Raw genomic sequence first — 15,312 nt, 5'->3', positions numbered from 1 at the left:
GACCTTGGAATTAGAGCATTAAAATCTAGAGCTTGGAATTAGAGAATAGAGATTTTTTTAAATCTTGGAATTAGGGGACCAGGATTTGGTGGCCTTGGAATTGTAGAGCTGAGATTCTTAGAGACCTTGGAATTAGAGCACTAAAATCTAGAGCTTGGAATTAGAGAATAGAGATTTTTTGAAATCTTGGAATTAGAGGACTAGGATTAGCTAGCCTTGGAATTAGAGCACTAAAATCTAGAGCTGGGAATTATAAAACTGAGATTTTTTGTGATCTTGGAATTAGAGCACTAGGATTTAAAGGCTTTGGAATTAGAGCGCTAGGATTTAAACGCTATGAAATTAGAGCACTAGGCTAAAGGCTTTTAAATTGGAGCATTAGGATTTGAAGGTTTTGGAATTAGAGCACTAGAATTTAAAGGCCTTGGAATTAGAGCATTAGGATTTTGTAGATCTTGAAATTAGAAGGTTAAGAGTTAGAGCCCTTGGAATTAGAGAACTGGTATTTTTGGAGACCTTGGAATTAGAGAACTAGGATTTGGAGTCCTTGCGAATAGAGCACTAGAGTTTATAGCCTTGGAATTAGAGGTTTGGGATTTTTAGAGACCCTTAGACGACTTGCATTTGGCGGCCTTCGAATTAAAGAACTGAGATTTCTGGATTCCCTGAAACCAGGAAACAAAGAACCATAGAATTCTAAACCGTAAAATCTGTCACAAAACTCGCCCCAAAAGCACAGGAATGAAATTCATTCCAATTTCCACAGAACTATAGCTCGAAGAGCGCCACTACTCGATAAATTCCGAAACATTCTCAGAGTTCCGATCAGCGGGCAATATAAACGACAAATTTTATCACCATGTTCATCGTCAACATCCCAGCAAGACTGCGCTACCGAGAAATCGCTCGGAGAAGAGTGGCGTAACGCAACACCGCTATTTCGCAACAGCGACAACGTTTCGATCCAGACGGACCGGACCCCTGTCCTCGTATTGTGACACCCTAGAACGGAGTTGTGATACGCGTACGAGGCAGCGCGTGAAGAAACAATGAGCCCAGCCACAACAGGACGTGCATTCACGCACACCAGCTGCAAAGGACACGCTGATACCACGATGTCGGGCTGTCGGTGTGCCTGAACCAGACAAGGTCATCCATAAGTAGCTCAAGTTCAACTAATAGTATTGTATTACGATACCTACGGCCCTCTTCCTTCTTCCTTCTCTCTCGTCCGTGCCTCCTCTCGCGTTGCTCCGTCTCTATCATCTCTGCTTGTGCTGCTTCCTTCGTTCACACGGGAGAACAATGCTCGGGCATCAGAGGCTAATTAATCATTGTTCCTGCGCCGTCTACCGATTTTCGATGCTCGGAGGGGACGTTTTGGGCCGTTTTCATGGGTCCCACGTTATTCCACTGGCCTTGGTTGTGGTTGTCACGTGTACAGAGAAGCAGTTCTGCGGCACAATGGTGTGGGACAGTTGAGGGAGTTAGTTCGTTAAATTTTGATAGTAGGATTGGAGGGTTTAATTTGATTTTGTTAGTCCTTAGTAGATATGGTCTTGAGGTGGTTCCATTTGCCGCAATTTTATTAAATTTTAGAGTATCCCTATAGTCAAGAAGCTCCACTGCTCAAGGTGGCCAGGATATTTGATGAGCCCTGTATGACGAATTAACTTCCGAAGGTTGCATTTGACACAAAATTGTTCAATAATTTTAGTATATTAAAATCTCCAAGAGCAACAGTAAATCTGGCGCTGTTGTGATTAATTGTGATATTTGAGCGGACCTGTAGGGTGAACCAAAGGATACGGTTTTTGCGTTCAAACGCTTCCGCAAATGTTGTTTGCGTTCGGCTGATGGTGCCTCGTTCTCCGAGAGGAAAATTGTATTCTTTGGACCGACGTGCGAGTAAGTGTCGTCGCGCTGAGCATTGTTGCCCCAGAAGTAGCTGGACAATGGGGGGTGAGAGGCGGTTGAAAGGAAGACAAGAAAGCGGGGAGGCCAGCATTAGGTACACGAGAGAGGCGAGCACAATGTGCGTGAGGCTTAACATCTGTCCGGAAGTGCGTAGACGCCTTCCATTTTCGTTTTCATTTGCATATACTACGCGTCCGCCTTGCCTCGCTATCGCGCCGGGAACTGTGCAAATGGGATCGCTGGGAATGCGTCTTAATTTACCGCGCCATTCGAAATAATTGGACAATCAAGGGACACAGACGTCAGTGCTGATGGAACAGTATAGAATTTCCATTGAATGCTGAATTGGTAGATTTCATGGTGTCTGTAGAATATTTCGTTCCTTTTTGGAGCACTCGGGTGCCTCTGTAATTGCTTCGCGTTGTTTGCGCACAGAATGGGGTGGCGAAAATGTAGCTGGCTCTCCTAGGGTATCTCGTCGAGAGATTTTAATGGTTTGGTAGTTGAAGTTGTCGTTGTGATGCAGTTGAAACAGTTCCTAGTGTAATGTGTGATTCACAAATTGTGATTGTGAAGGTTAGAAGCTTTTGAAGATTCTCGCGTTGTGATTTCATCTGGAGGAGAATTCGCGATGTTTGGTGTTGGGCGTCACAAAGATCACAATTGTGACCGAGCGCATCACAAGGCTCACAATATGTGACTCCGAAGGCGATGCTATTCAAAATTTCTCGGTTCATACTTGATTCGATTTGCAGTTTGTGACCCGACACATCACAACATTCACAATTTGTGGTTTCGAATGTGACAAAATTCACAATTCGTACCATCATGGATCGTAATTTGTGGTCCCATGTGTCGCACTTTTCACAATTTGCGGTTCTTGTGGTCCTACGTGTTACACCATTCACAATTTGTGAATCCATGTGCAACACCATTCGCAATTTGTGAATCTACGCGTAACACCACTCACAACTTGTAGATCCACGTGTAACGTCATTCACAATTTGTGGATCCACGTGTACTACTATTCACAATTTGTGATTTCAAATGTGACAACAGTCACAATTCATGCTACCGTAGATCCTGCGATTCGCAACTTAACGCACAACGCATCGACTCATTTACGATTTGTAATATAATACGTCACAAAATAATGAATTTGTGGTTATAATACTAATTAACTCTTCAACAAACATCCAACACCATCAGACTTCCTCGCAACTATTTTAATATCCACCGAAGAAATTCGTGTTCGTTCTAACAAAAGGCACGAATAAAACCCAGACTGTCTTTTTCGCCCAGGCGTATTCTAAACATCTCTAAACTCCCACCCCCCGAGAGAACAATGGCAGAATAATTCCCGGGATTTTTGCAAGCGCAGGGAGCGCAGAGCCCTATATCTCGCGCTATCGATCCCATCGATAGAGGAGGGTTTTAATAAAGCCTGGTAATTTATTCCAGCTTCCGTGTGTGTGAATCACCGCCGTCGATATTCGGCCTGTCCCCTCTCTATAGGCACATTCGTTCTCGCGCTCTTTTGTAGCGGCGATCTCCGGCGACGATCTCCCGCAATAATTTTGAAAACCCCGTTTATACGGATTCACCCCGTCCCGTAGATCCACGGAGATTCGATCTAAATGCATGCGATCCCGAAGGAACCGTTCTGGGAAGCTGACTGCTGCGGCGAAGATACGCGAAATTTTTGCTAAACTGCAACCCTCCTCGATCGTTCCCCTTGGGATTTATCTCTAAAACGGATCTCTAGCTTCGGAATTTAGCGAAATTCATGGGGCTGCACGGAGTGGAAGGGAGGGTAGGATAGGTGGTGGAATATATCCTGCTGCTGGAAGTACGAGGTTCGTCTGAATAAATGAGAGTACATGTAATTCTATAATTTCTGAAGATTGTCTCTTTTGTGGGATTTGTGAAGTGTCCTCCCTTTGTGAATATACTTTACCTATCCTATCTTCTGTAGCTTTTCCAGTTTAACTGTTTTCTTTTGCTGGTTCTGGGGGACAGTTAATCATAAATTTTCCAGTTGGTTCTTCATGGTTTTTCTTCACAGTAGGTACTTACAGGAGAGAATTACTTAATTTTCTTTTTATCTTTTTCTTTTTATATTAAAGCTCTAGTAGTTATTACAGGATGTATTCTTCAGAAATTATAGTCCAACTTGCACCGTTGGAAATTATTTGTTGACGGTCTAGATGAAGTAGTAAATGTGAAATAGGTTTTCGATATTAGTTGTAGAGAAAAAAACGAAACCTCGGGTGCCGGGACTCGAACCCAAGACCCGCGCGCGGGTCCTCCGGTTTACTGGTCAGCCGCGTTACCAATTCCCCCAAAGCCGACTCCCCGATATTGTTGTTTGCCGAACTGTACTAATAGCGAAAGCAACGGGGCGCGACTCATGTGCCAATCGCACCATAGGCCGTTCCTAAATCTATTAATCTTTTTAGTCGATCCCCTGAGATCAAGTTGGGTTCATAAAATTGGCATAAAGTGGATAGTTAATAAGCGATATAGCGTGGCCTGAAGTAATTCGATTCACTCTTCTTTTCTGAATAAACATGAACTAGACCCTCAAGGCGGATACGAACCTCGCCAGCAAGTAGACACGAGACCTCTGAATGAGTACGAACTAGACCCAGAAAACAAATGAAAGTGGAGCCAAAAGTTGAATATGAATCGGTTTTAATAAAATGTGAACTGGATCTGTGAAACTGTCTTGAACTAGACCCTGCAGATAGAGTCGACGTGGACTAGAAAAATCTATTTGTTACGTCCTCTAAACAATGGACGTCTAGACTAATTAGATCCATCAGGTATATATAAATTGCATTCGGAGAAGAAACTGGTCCTGGATTAAGCAAATGAACGAGTTCGTGAGATTCATGTCGCTCGGCTAATGATGCACCAGACACATAAAGTAAATATAAATTGGACCCATAAAATGGGCCTGATCTTCCTTCATGGCGCACAGGTCTGATTAAACAGATGAGTAACTAGTTCAAGCGTACAGGACAAATATCTATGTATCGCAGGGTAATAATTATTGTAAAATCAGCCTTTTTACAAAACCTTTATCTCAAGTAGCCTGAGCCTTAATGTAGTGGAAACATTCGACAACAAAAAGTATTAAAGTATTATTTATTTATTACGGGATAACCACCCTTTGGCACATTATAATAACATGCAAGTACATGAATAGAAAGCGGATAAATATGGTAAAATTAAAATAACAAATATCAAAGAAAAGAGTAGAAAGAGATGAAATGAGGTATTGAGAACAAAATTGGACTAAGCCACATTGAAAAAAGTTAATCTTTCCTATTTTATAGATATGATTAGTCCAGTCTATTAGAATACATTAATGTTACTAACTCAATTTCGCAAAAAAAAAATTGTGGATTGGTATGTTTTTGTGCTCAGTGCCTCAAATTAGATGAACCCATATTACAATTCAAGTATCAGTATTGCAAATTAATCATTCAGTATACACGAAACCAGTAGCGGATGTAACAGGGCAACTGATCAGCAGTTGCCACCTGGGCCCCTGCCCAGAAGGCCCCCAGGGCCCCATCTCCAAAAAAATTATGATTAGGTATAGGTAGCCAAACACTACATTTTTTTTCAAACCACTATACTCAGCCCGTTTTTAGTAAAGTACCTCTTAATTTCCCGAAAAAATGGGCCCCTCAGATCGTTTGCCAGCTGGGCCTTTTTTCTTAAGTCTACCACTACTCGAAACTCTGAGTTTCTGAATGCAGATAACGAAATAGCGAATATATCCTATATGAAGTGTAAAGGAAAAAAAACAGCATATTTTGTTGATGGCAATTGGGACCACAGAGCTGTCGAATGATAAAGGGTTATAAAGTTCAAATGCCCCCGTAAGATAGCATTAAAGTTTTGGTTAAAAAAAAATAATGTCCACTGGAAAAAAAATCCTAATTTTTCCAATAAAGCTGTTCTGAGACATTCCCTGCTTTCTCCTTACCCTTCATATGAATATACACAAAAGCATTACAGAAACGCTGATTCCTTAGCAGCTACTAAAGAGCTAGTCTTTCAGGCTTAGCGCTTGAGTGCATATATCGAGTGTTCGGAGAGGCCAAACTTTGAGTCCCATTTCCTCGGAACGTACTAATTCAATCCCCCCACGCGTTTGCAGTTTTATTCTACGCATCATAGACAAACCCTGCGCCGAATTTTAGCCAAATCGGTGACCCTAAGTCCCCCTCCCCCCGCCCACATCTAGAACCCAACCTAGGTCCCCGAAATAATGTGTAACCCTTCCTCAGGGATCCCGTTCCACCTTGGCCGGGCAGCTCGGGTTAATTTCGCGTTGCCGTAGGTCCAGGGCCGCATTGTCTCCCGTTTCACGGCGCGCCCGCATGCGTGTCGCGTCGGAGCGTCACGCGTGCACGTTCTTTGTCCCGTCGGGGGCACTCTCTTGGCCGTCACGTGAAGTGGCCACGCGCAAACAGGCGCGCCGCGTCCGACGATCGGAGGGTGAAATTAAAAATACCGTGAAACCCTTGGTCGCGTCTCCTCTGTTTCCCTCTGACGCGTTCAGGGCCGTCGAGCACGAAAACGGGAGCCCCGTTTCCCTTTTGCCCCCTCCGGCCCCTGCCCCTCCCCACGATCGGGGCCACCACGGCGATTTATAGGGTATTTACCCTTCTATTTATGGAGGCGGTTGCGCTACGCCGTTGTCCCCATCGTGCAGCGATTACTGTTCTTATTATTATGATCTTAACCCGTTGCCTGCCATCGTCCACTGCTGTTTGTTTTGCGAACAGTAATTGGGCAGGTGGTTGCTTTCGGACGTACACTCCTGTTCATAAGTCGCCGGGCAGTTGTCGCGTGGGAAGTAAAGCTGATGGATTCTTTGAAATATTAGTAAATGAATATTGTTCAGCGCGATATCATACCAGTGCCGGATTAAGACCTTTGGGGGCCCTAAACACTTGAAGAATTTTGAGGCACCCTTGTATGGGGTGCAATCATTCCTCGATCGTCAAAATTCCCTTGTTTCCTCTCTCTTTCGTTCGCTACTCTCTCTCTCTCTATCTCTTTCGTTCGCTACTCTCTCTCTCTATCTCTTTCGTTCGCTACTCTCTCTCTCTCTATCTCTTTCGTTCGCTACTCTCTCTCTCTATCTCTTTCGTTCGCTACTCTCTCTCTATCTCTTTCGTTCGCTACTCTCTCTCTATCTCTTTCGTTCGCTACTCTCTCTCTCTATCTCTTTCGTTCGCTACTCTCTCTCTCTCTATCTCTTTCGTTCGCTACTCTCTCTCTCTATCTCTTTCGTTCGCTACTCTCTCTCTCTCTATCTCTTTCGTTCGCTACTCTCTCTCTCTATCTCTTTCGTTCGCTACTCTCTCTCTCTCTATCTCTTTCGTTCGCTACTCTCTCTCTCTATCTCTTTCGTTCGCTACTCTCTCTCTATCTCTTTCGTTCGCTACTCTCTCTCTCTCTCTCTCTCTCTCTATCTCTTTCGTTCGCTACTCTCTCTCTATCTCTTTCGTTCGCTACTCTCTCTCTATCTCTTTCGTTCGCGATTTTGCAAAATTTCCAGCGCCAATTAGTCGAAAGTGCCATTTTTTACATTTGGCCCTTCTTCAATCGCATCGCGACGTCTGCTTTTACCAATTTTGGCGCCAAAGCCGAGAATGAGCGCATATTTGAGCCACAGCGTGGTAATGCAAGTGGTGAAGAATATTTAACGCGGTGACTTATGGACGCGCGTATACATTGGTAATCAGTTTCGAATTCGGTGTCGAGTATTTCTCCACTTTTCAATTATGCTCAGCGAGTACACAAGTTATAAGGTAGAAATGCAGTCTAGCCAGTTGATTAGCCATTTGTATTAGTTATAGCGGCTGAAACTCACCTGTCAGGTACAATCATATTTATTCTATCATCATCTGGATGGAGGGAGCATCACTGTCCAGCACTATCTCCGCTCGAGGATCGTGATAAGCTGCGTGTCCTGTGCATTGGTGGAGTGGCAGTTTACGCCGCTGATGCTATTGGCAAGCCTAGTAAAAGTTGCCCAGCGAGTTTTTCTATCTATCATTCCACTGGGAATGCTATTGAATAACGTGGTTATGTAAGATGCCGTAACCGTGATGCTACTTTTGGATGTCGCTGCGCGGTCGATATTTGTTTAATGCGCCTTCAATATTTCTATAGAGAAATATGCAGAATTTTTCTTTCGCGCGGCTTGTATCGATAATAATTCCACAATGGAAAGCAATTAGTAGAAAATTCTGGTTTATTTAATATTTCACAAATGCCAGAGATCCGTGCTAGGCCCAACTTGGGACTGGTAATTGGGACCAAAGGGTTTTCCCGTTAATAATAATAAAAATAAGCTCATGGAACCACACAAAATAATAATAATAATAAAAAGCTCGTGGAACTGCACAAAATAATAATAATATTAACCTCGTGAAACTCCATAAAATAATAATAATAATAAAAAGCTCGTGGAACTCCACAAAATAATAATAATATTAACCTCGTGAAACTCCATGAAATAATAATAATAATAATAATAATAATAATAATAATAATAATAATAATAATAATAATAACCTCGTGAAACTCCATAAAATAATAATAATAATAAGAAGAAGAAGAAGAACTTCGTAAAACTCCAGAAAGTAATAATAATAATAATAATAATAATAAGCTCGTGAAACTCCATAAAATAATAATAATAAGAAGAAGAAGAAGAAGAAGAAGAACTTCGTAAAATTCCAGAAAGTAATAATAACAATAATAAGAAGAAGAAGAAGCTCTTAAAACTCCACAAAATAAAAATAATAATAATAATAAGAAGAAGAAGAAGAAGAAGAACCTCTTAAAACTCCACAAAATAATAATAATAATAATAATAATAATAATAAGCTCGTGAAACTCCATAAAATAATAATAATAAGAAGAAGAAGAAGAAGAACCTCTTAAAACTCCGCAAAATAATAATAATAATAATAATAATAATAATAATAATAATAATAATAATAATAATAAGCTCGTGAAACTCCATAAAATAATAATAATAATAAGAAGAAGAAGAAGAAGAAGAAGAAGCTCTTAAAACTCCACAAAATAAGAATAATAATAATAAGAAGAAGAAGAAGAAGAAGAACCTCTTAAAACTCCACAAAATAATAATAATAATAATAATAAGAAGAAGAAGAACCTCTTAAATCTCCACAAAATAATAATAATAATAAGCTCGTGAAACTCCATAAAATAATAATAATAATAATAAGGATCTCGTGAAACTGCACAAAATAATAATAATAATAAGCTCGTGAAACTGCAGAAAATAATAATAATTTGGATCCGCTGAGCACAGATATTGGTTCCAGTAAGGCTTCAGTTGTAGCTCTTCAGGGTCCAGTTGAGTGATAAATAGCTTTCGCTTGGATTTGTGGTAGTGCATACACATATATTAGCTTCAAGTCAAACTTGGGATATCCTTGAATTCAACTTTTCAGTGGTTCAGGCCTAGATTAGATGAAACTTAGGTGCGCCGCAGCAAATGAAGCGATGCCATCTCGAAGCGGGATCAATATCCAAGCCCAAGTTCAGGTTACGCGAGGACAGCCCGTACACTAGTAGCTTTGCAGGCGCAGCGTTAAGAGAAATCCTCGGAAGAAATTCAGCCGTCGCAGGGCACGATTCTCTAGTCGTTAAAAATTCATAAACTCCGGCCATGTTTCCATGCGGATCGTTTGAGAGTTTCAGACGGCCGGCTGCCGCGCGCCAGTCCGCTCCCCGTGTCCGCGGAAAATTAATTTTCCGGCTGCCGAGAGAAATGCACGCGCATTAAGAGCGGCGTGCCCCGCGATCCTGACGCAAACACGTACCATTCCGTTTTCAAAGATATTACGTTTCCGCCTCGTTTCCTTTCGACCGGGGCGACGGGGGTGCAGCTCGCGCGTCGAAATATACGGGGAAACTAGCTGCCGTTTAGCGAATTACGAGCGGAAGTTAGGCGGGAGGACAAACAGAGGTTACAACGCCAACTAAATTCCATATCCCGGGACAGCGGGGCGAATTTAAAAAATCCGTGAATTGTCGCCGGCGTCTTCGATCTCTTAACGAATACTAGCCGCGCGCGCGCGCGCACCGGAAAGCGCGGCTATCGCGGCAAACGCGACCACTCGATGCGGGTCGGCAGAGGTAGGAGGGAAATTCGGTTGAGCCTGCCGGAGAGCGTCGTGCGTCCTAAAACCGCCCCGTTTCTGTGTTCCAGATGGTGGTGGAGGTTGAGTGTCCGCGGGAGGAGGGCGGCTGCAGGGCCCAGGGCGATGTGGCTAGCAAGTGGGAAAGCTCGAGGAGGTGATAACGACTTCTGACCTTCCGTGAGAGTCCCTACCGTGGCGGAGAGGGCCTGGCCATCGATCGTCAAGTAAAAGGCTCACCATTCAGAAGAAAACGAAGAAGAGAAGGAGGAAGAAGAAGAAGAAGAAGAAGCCGAAGAAGAAGAAGAAGAAGAAGGAGAAGGGGAGTGACGGAGGAATAGCGGAGAGAGCTCTTAGGGGATCGTGGAACACGCTAGCTTAGCTGGAGGAGCAGGGAGGCGGAGAGAAAGGGTGGAAAAAGCCTGGAGAACCTTGAAAAGTGGTCCCTTCCCCGGCGGACAAGACATTCTCCAGCTGGCTCGCTGTATCGCTCCTACGTTTTAAAACTTCTACCTTGAGAACATATACCTCGTACGAACAAGTACCTTCAAACTTAAACCTCTTTCGCAGCGCAATAGTGCCTAGGCCCCTCCGAAGAAAACGCAACTACAAATAATAATAATAATACTAAGAGTAATAAGAGTAATAATAATAATAATACAAATAATATTATTGAAAAAAAAGCAGAATAATAATAACGACGTTATATATAAATATTATATATATATATATATACATATATACAGACAGAGGAGAGAGACAAATTTAAGGGAATAACGGATCTATATAGTCACCAGAGGATAAAAGTCTCCTGTTCAGAACAAGTAAATGAAAAACGGCGACCTGCGACTCTTCAGCATACGCGAGCGCACTCGGAGGATCCAGCGAGGCGCGCGCCGAGAGATTTTATCAGGAAATCCACGTTGCTAACGGTACCTCCGAACCCGCACACCCAACCCTTCTAATCCGAACGCCCAACCACCCCAGAGAACCTTTTAAATCGACTCTACGAACCAGGACAGCGAAGTACCTGCAGACACAGATATATTTATAAAGGATAATTTATATATAATAGTAGCGGACACCGATAGTAATAACGGCTAAGGGCAAAGAGAATAATAATTAAATAACGACGGCAACAATAGTAGATACTAGAGGAAGAGGGGCGGATGGAAGATAGGAGACAAACGAAGAGACCGTACAACAGAGCGTGTACGCTTAAGGAAAATTCTATACGCGCTACGACTAGTGTACTTTGCGGTTAATCTACTCAGCGATTGCGGGGCCTGTTCTACATATACGATCGAGGTATGAAGAGTTTTTTTTAATATTTAATTTGAGGAGGGGATGAAGTGTTCATTAAGGAGCGGAGAATTTATTTAATTTGCGGGACTGAATGCTGGTTCTATATTGATTTTGACGAGGGAGAGCATTTTCTTTATAATTAAGTGGTCGCTGAGGAGACTACGGTGCCGGTAGCGTGCTTCTTGTGGAGCAGGCGCGTGCGCATGCGCGAGGAGGCAGGAGTAGGGATTGTCGAGTGGAGTGGTGGGGACACCGCCTATGAGTGCTCTTGAACGCCACTTGATTCTGTTCTGACTATAGCGTGTGCTGTTGCATGTTTACCTGCTTCTTCTTCGGCCTGGCTGTTCTTAATATTCTTGCTGGCCCCTAACAGTGTTCAAAGAAGTTTATGATCAAAGATTAAATGTGAAATATATTGACAAAATAAAATAAATGGTAGGAGCGATTCAACTGAATTTGCGATAGAAATACACCATTGCCATTTCTGACTGGTTTTCATCGCAGGAAAAATACTTATTAGTGTCTTGGACATTGATTATACTTTTGGCTAAAATTTTCAATGAAATTCATCCTTAATTTTCAGTAATAATTATATCAAAATTTCTATTCAATCGTCGATCAGCAAGAGTGTTCAGACTACTCAGAGCAACAAAGAAAGTAGCTCTATAAGCTCTGACATTATTCTTTCTAATTCCAACAGAATTTGAACACTGCTTCTTAAAAATATAATTCAATTAAAAAGTATTCCAAATTCCTACTTGCAACAAAGACTAGAAAAAACAGGGTGAATTTGGGAATTTTTTTTCACTGAAAATTTTTTAATTTAAAAATCATTATTTGTATCTTAAAAATAAATACCTACTTGAAGGTAACAATTGTGTAAATTTAATTTGAAAACTAAGAAGATTGAAAATGCAATAACAAGTTTCTGCCAGAACAGCTTCCGCGGTAACCAAAATATCTCCGATACATTTTATCCGAAACAAAAAAAATTCTCTTAAAATGGATAAAAGAATCTACTTAGTTTTTGCCGTAGCCGGTTTTGAAAATATCAATTTCCGCAAAATGGTGCCTTGTGGATACAGATGTGTGCTTTTGCAGTAAAAAAAATTAAAATAGTGAACTACGACGTTTAAAAAAAATCCTACATCAAAAACTAAATAATTCTATCAAAAACCTCTCTTGCAAATTTCAACTGAATCGGTCCACTAGTTAAATATTGGTTACCGTTTCTGAAAGTACCATTTTGAGAAAAAACTCTGTTACATATTCAATATTCTTAAGAATCCAATTAAATTTACACAATTGTTACATTAAAGTATGCACTTTAAGTTGCACACAAAGAATTTGAATTGAAAAAGTATTTTCAATGAAAAAAAAATGTTCAAAGTTACCCTTTTATTTCTAATTCCAGATATCAGGAGGCCAAACAAGGGCGGTCTTTGGAAATTTTTTACTCAAAAGCTATAACACATTTCTCAAAAAATCTTTTTTCCTTTTAAGGATTGCATCTAGTACCATGCATCGTATTTTTTTTATTTAAAAATATTTATCAATAACTAACTTATTGTCCATCACTCGAAGGTTCTCTCAAAAAAAGGCTTCTGCGGTGACCACTGCGGCTCGACAGTCGATCATCTAAAATAAAAAATTCAAAAGAATTTACTTATCATATTATATCATCTAGCATCTGAACGAAGGATTTTTTATCCGATGCTTAGTTTTCTTTTAATTGACGAAAATCAGGCAGGATTTCTGATAAAAATTAAAACCTTTACTTTAAACATCAGCCATTTTTTCCCAACTCAATATTTCGAAAAAACCTTCGTTCAGATACTAGACAATACAATATAATAACTAAATTCTTTCAAATTTTTTATTTTACATCATCAACTTTCGAGCAGCAGTGTTCACCACAGAAGCCTTTTTTTTAGACAACCTTCGACTGATACACAATAACTCAATTATTAATAAATATTTCTAAATAAAAAAAATACGATGCACGGTACTAGATGCAATCCTTAAAAGGAAAAAAGATTTTCTGAGAAATGTGTTATAGCTTTTGAGTAAAAAATTTCCAAAAACCACCCTTTGTTTCAGCCTCCTGACTGAGCATGACCCCTTAAAAAAGCTCCCAATCCATAACTCCAACCCCCAACAATAATCCACAGTCCTCTTACCAACCGCGCAGGATCTTCCAACCACGCTCTGCCACTCCTCGAACGAAATCCTTCCCCTCGTATTCTCGCAACATCCAGGTCTTCGCACGAGCGTGGCGAGCGACGTATCGACGCAGGATTTTTCTCACGCGCGAGATCCCATCGGATCGCTTTCTCGTACCGATAGGCGTTTCATTAGCGAGTCGTTTGATCCGCGATCCGGAAAGCGGAAACTTTTACCGGCGATATCTGGCCGCGCGGATCTTCATTCTCCCAGGGATAATTAGCACCCTCGGTGGACGAAAATGCATCGGCGTTCCGCGCGCGCGCGGCAACAGTCTCCGCGTTGCTCCGCAGTGAAAGGTGGCCCGATACCTTCTCGCGGGTTGTTTATCGTACGCGTCGATCTTCGTTCCCCGTTCGGCGTAAATTATCCTGCGGAATTCTTTTACGATCGTTGCTCGACATTCGACGCCGGCCGTTCACTTTCACTCGTCTCGTTTCACGATCATTCGGGGCCCCTCGATATGAAATTCACGTACGAGGCACGGTTCGATATCCTCGTAGCCTTACTTTTCGGGCTGCGACCGGATGACGAGCCTGCGCCCCGGCCGATTTTTTCTGCGAAATTAATTAAGCAGCCGCGGATTTCGCTGTGCGCGAGTTCGAGGTCGACGACCTTTCCGGAGAGATTTTTTGGTTTCGATTCTGCAGGAGGGTGGATAATTATTTTTGCTGAGGAGCTCAGATTTGGGGCCATTTTTAAATTACGCGAGGGCAATTTTGCCGATTTCCTACCCCCTCCCTCCGCAAGTATAAGAATTAGTAAGATTCTATTTTCCAACCCCATCTCCAACTCCCCTTCATTATGTAATATTTTTGAATTTTAGAGGGCCGGGATTTTTCCATTGAAATTGTAAATTTTATTTATTTAAAGTTTATGTATATATACCACCAAAATGGCCGGCAAAGCATTCTAATTCTTAGGTGTTAATATCGTTTTTTTAGGCTACTGATATTGAAAATTAGGTGAAAAAATATTACGTCCCTTCTTCTGCTAGACTAAAAAAATTGGGGAATCAAATATGGGACCGTGTTTCGTGGTTCAGTAGGGTAAAACGTGATCAAGGGCGTCGGGAGATTTTTCCAGGGGTGGGGGGCCACTTTGGGATGATGGCAGAGAAAAATATACTCCTATTGTTTTTTTTTAACCCAGTTTGTAGTGCCAATTTAATTAAAAAGTTAAAACCGAAATTTACTAATATTTCCTTGCTTTGGTATGAACTTAATAAATATCAGTTTTAAAAATAAACGATTTTGCTCAAAAGCCAGGGGAGGGGAAATACCACTCTTGCACCTCCCCCGGACGCTCATGAATGCGATGGCTTGTACAAAAATACATTGAAAATGTGAGATACGTTTTTCTTTTGTACGGTGACGTATTAAGTACAATATGTCAATATTGACGATTTTTCCATGGAGTTTTTTTTACCCTTTTTTAAAATATGTAGATACTAAGTCATCCTGAAAGTTTGAACGAGTTAGAGTAAACGAGTCCTTTGTAAAAAATTTCCAAACATCGGGCTTCATTTTAGGGATTTACGCGAAGCTCCCCCTTAACCCTTAAGGGGGGAGCCTGGTGTAACTAAAAAAAAATCGAGGCATTTTTCGGGATTTTTTTTTAAAGAAAGTATTTGATAGATCTTTCTGAAACTTTCAGGATA

General features: G+C 41.5%; 1 protein-coding gene across 1 annotated transcript in view; it reads left to right on the top strand.

Annotated features, from left to right (window-relative positions):
- Positions 1–15,312, top strand: part of LOC143376942 (uncharacterized) — a 137,043-nt gene that overhangs the window by 22,070 nt on the left and 99,661 nt on the right. Inside the window, exon 2 of the mRNA XM_076827746.1 lies at positions 10,196–11,432. The gene's annotated coding sequence lies outside the window, so the exon portion shown is untranslated. The remainder of the gene's footprint in view (positions 1–10,195; positions 11,433–15,312) is intronic.

The sequence above is a fragment of the Andrena cerasifolii genome, chromosome 15 (assembly GCF_050908995.1).
Source record: "Andrena cerasifolii isolate SP2316 chromosome 15, iyAndCera1_principal, whole genome shotgun sequence".
Lineage (NCBI taxonomy): Eukaryota > Metazoa > Arthropoda > Insecta > Hymenoptera > Andrenidae > Andrena > Andrena cerasifolii.
Note: the sequence above shows the minus strand (reverse complement) of the source record. Positions and strands in the feature narration are given on the sequence as shown.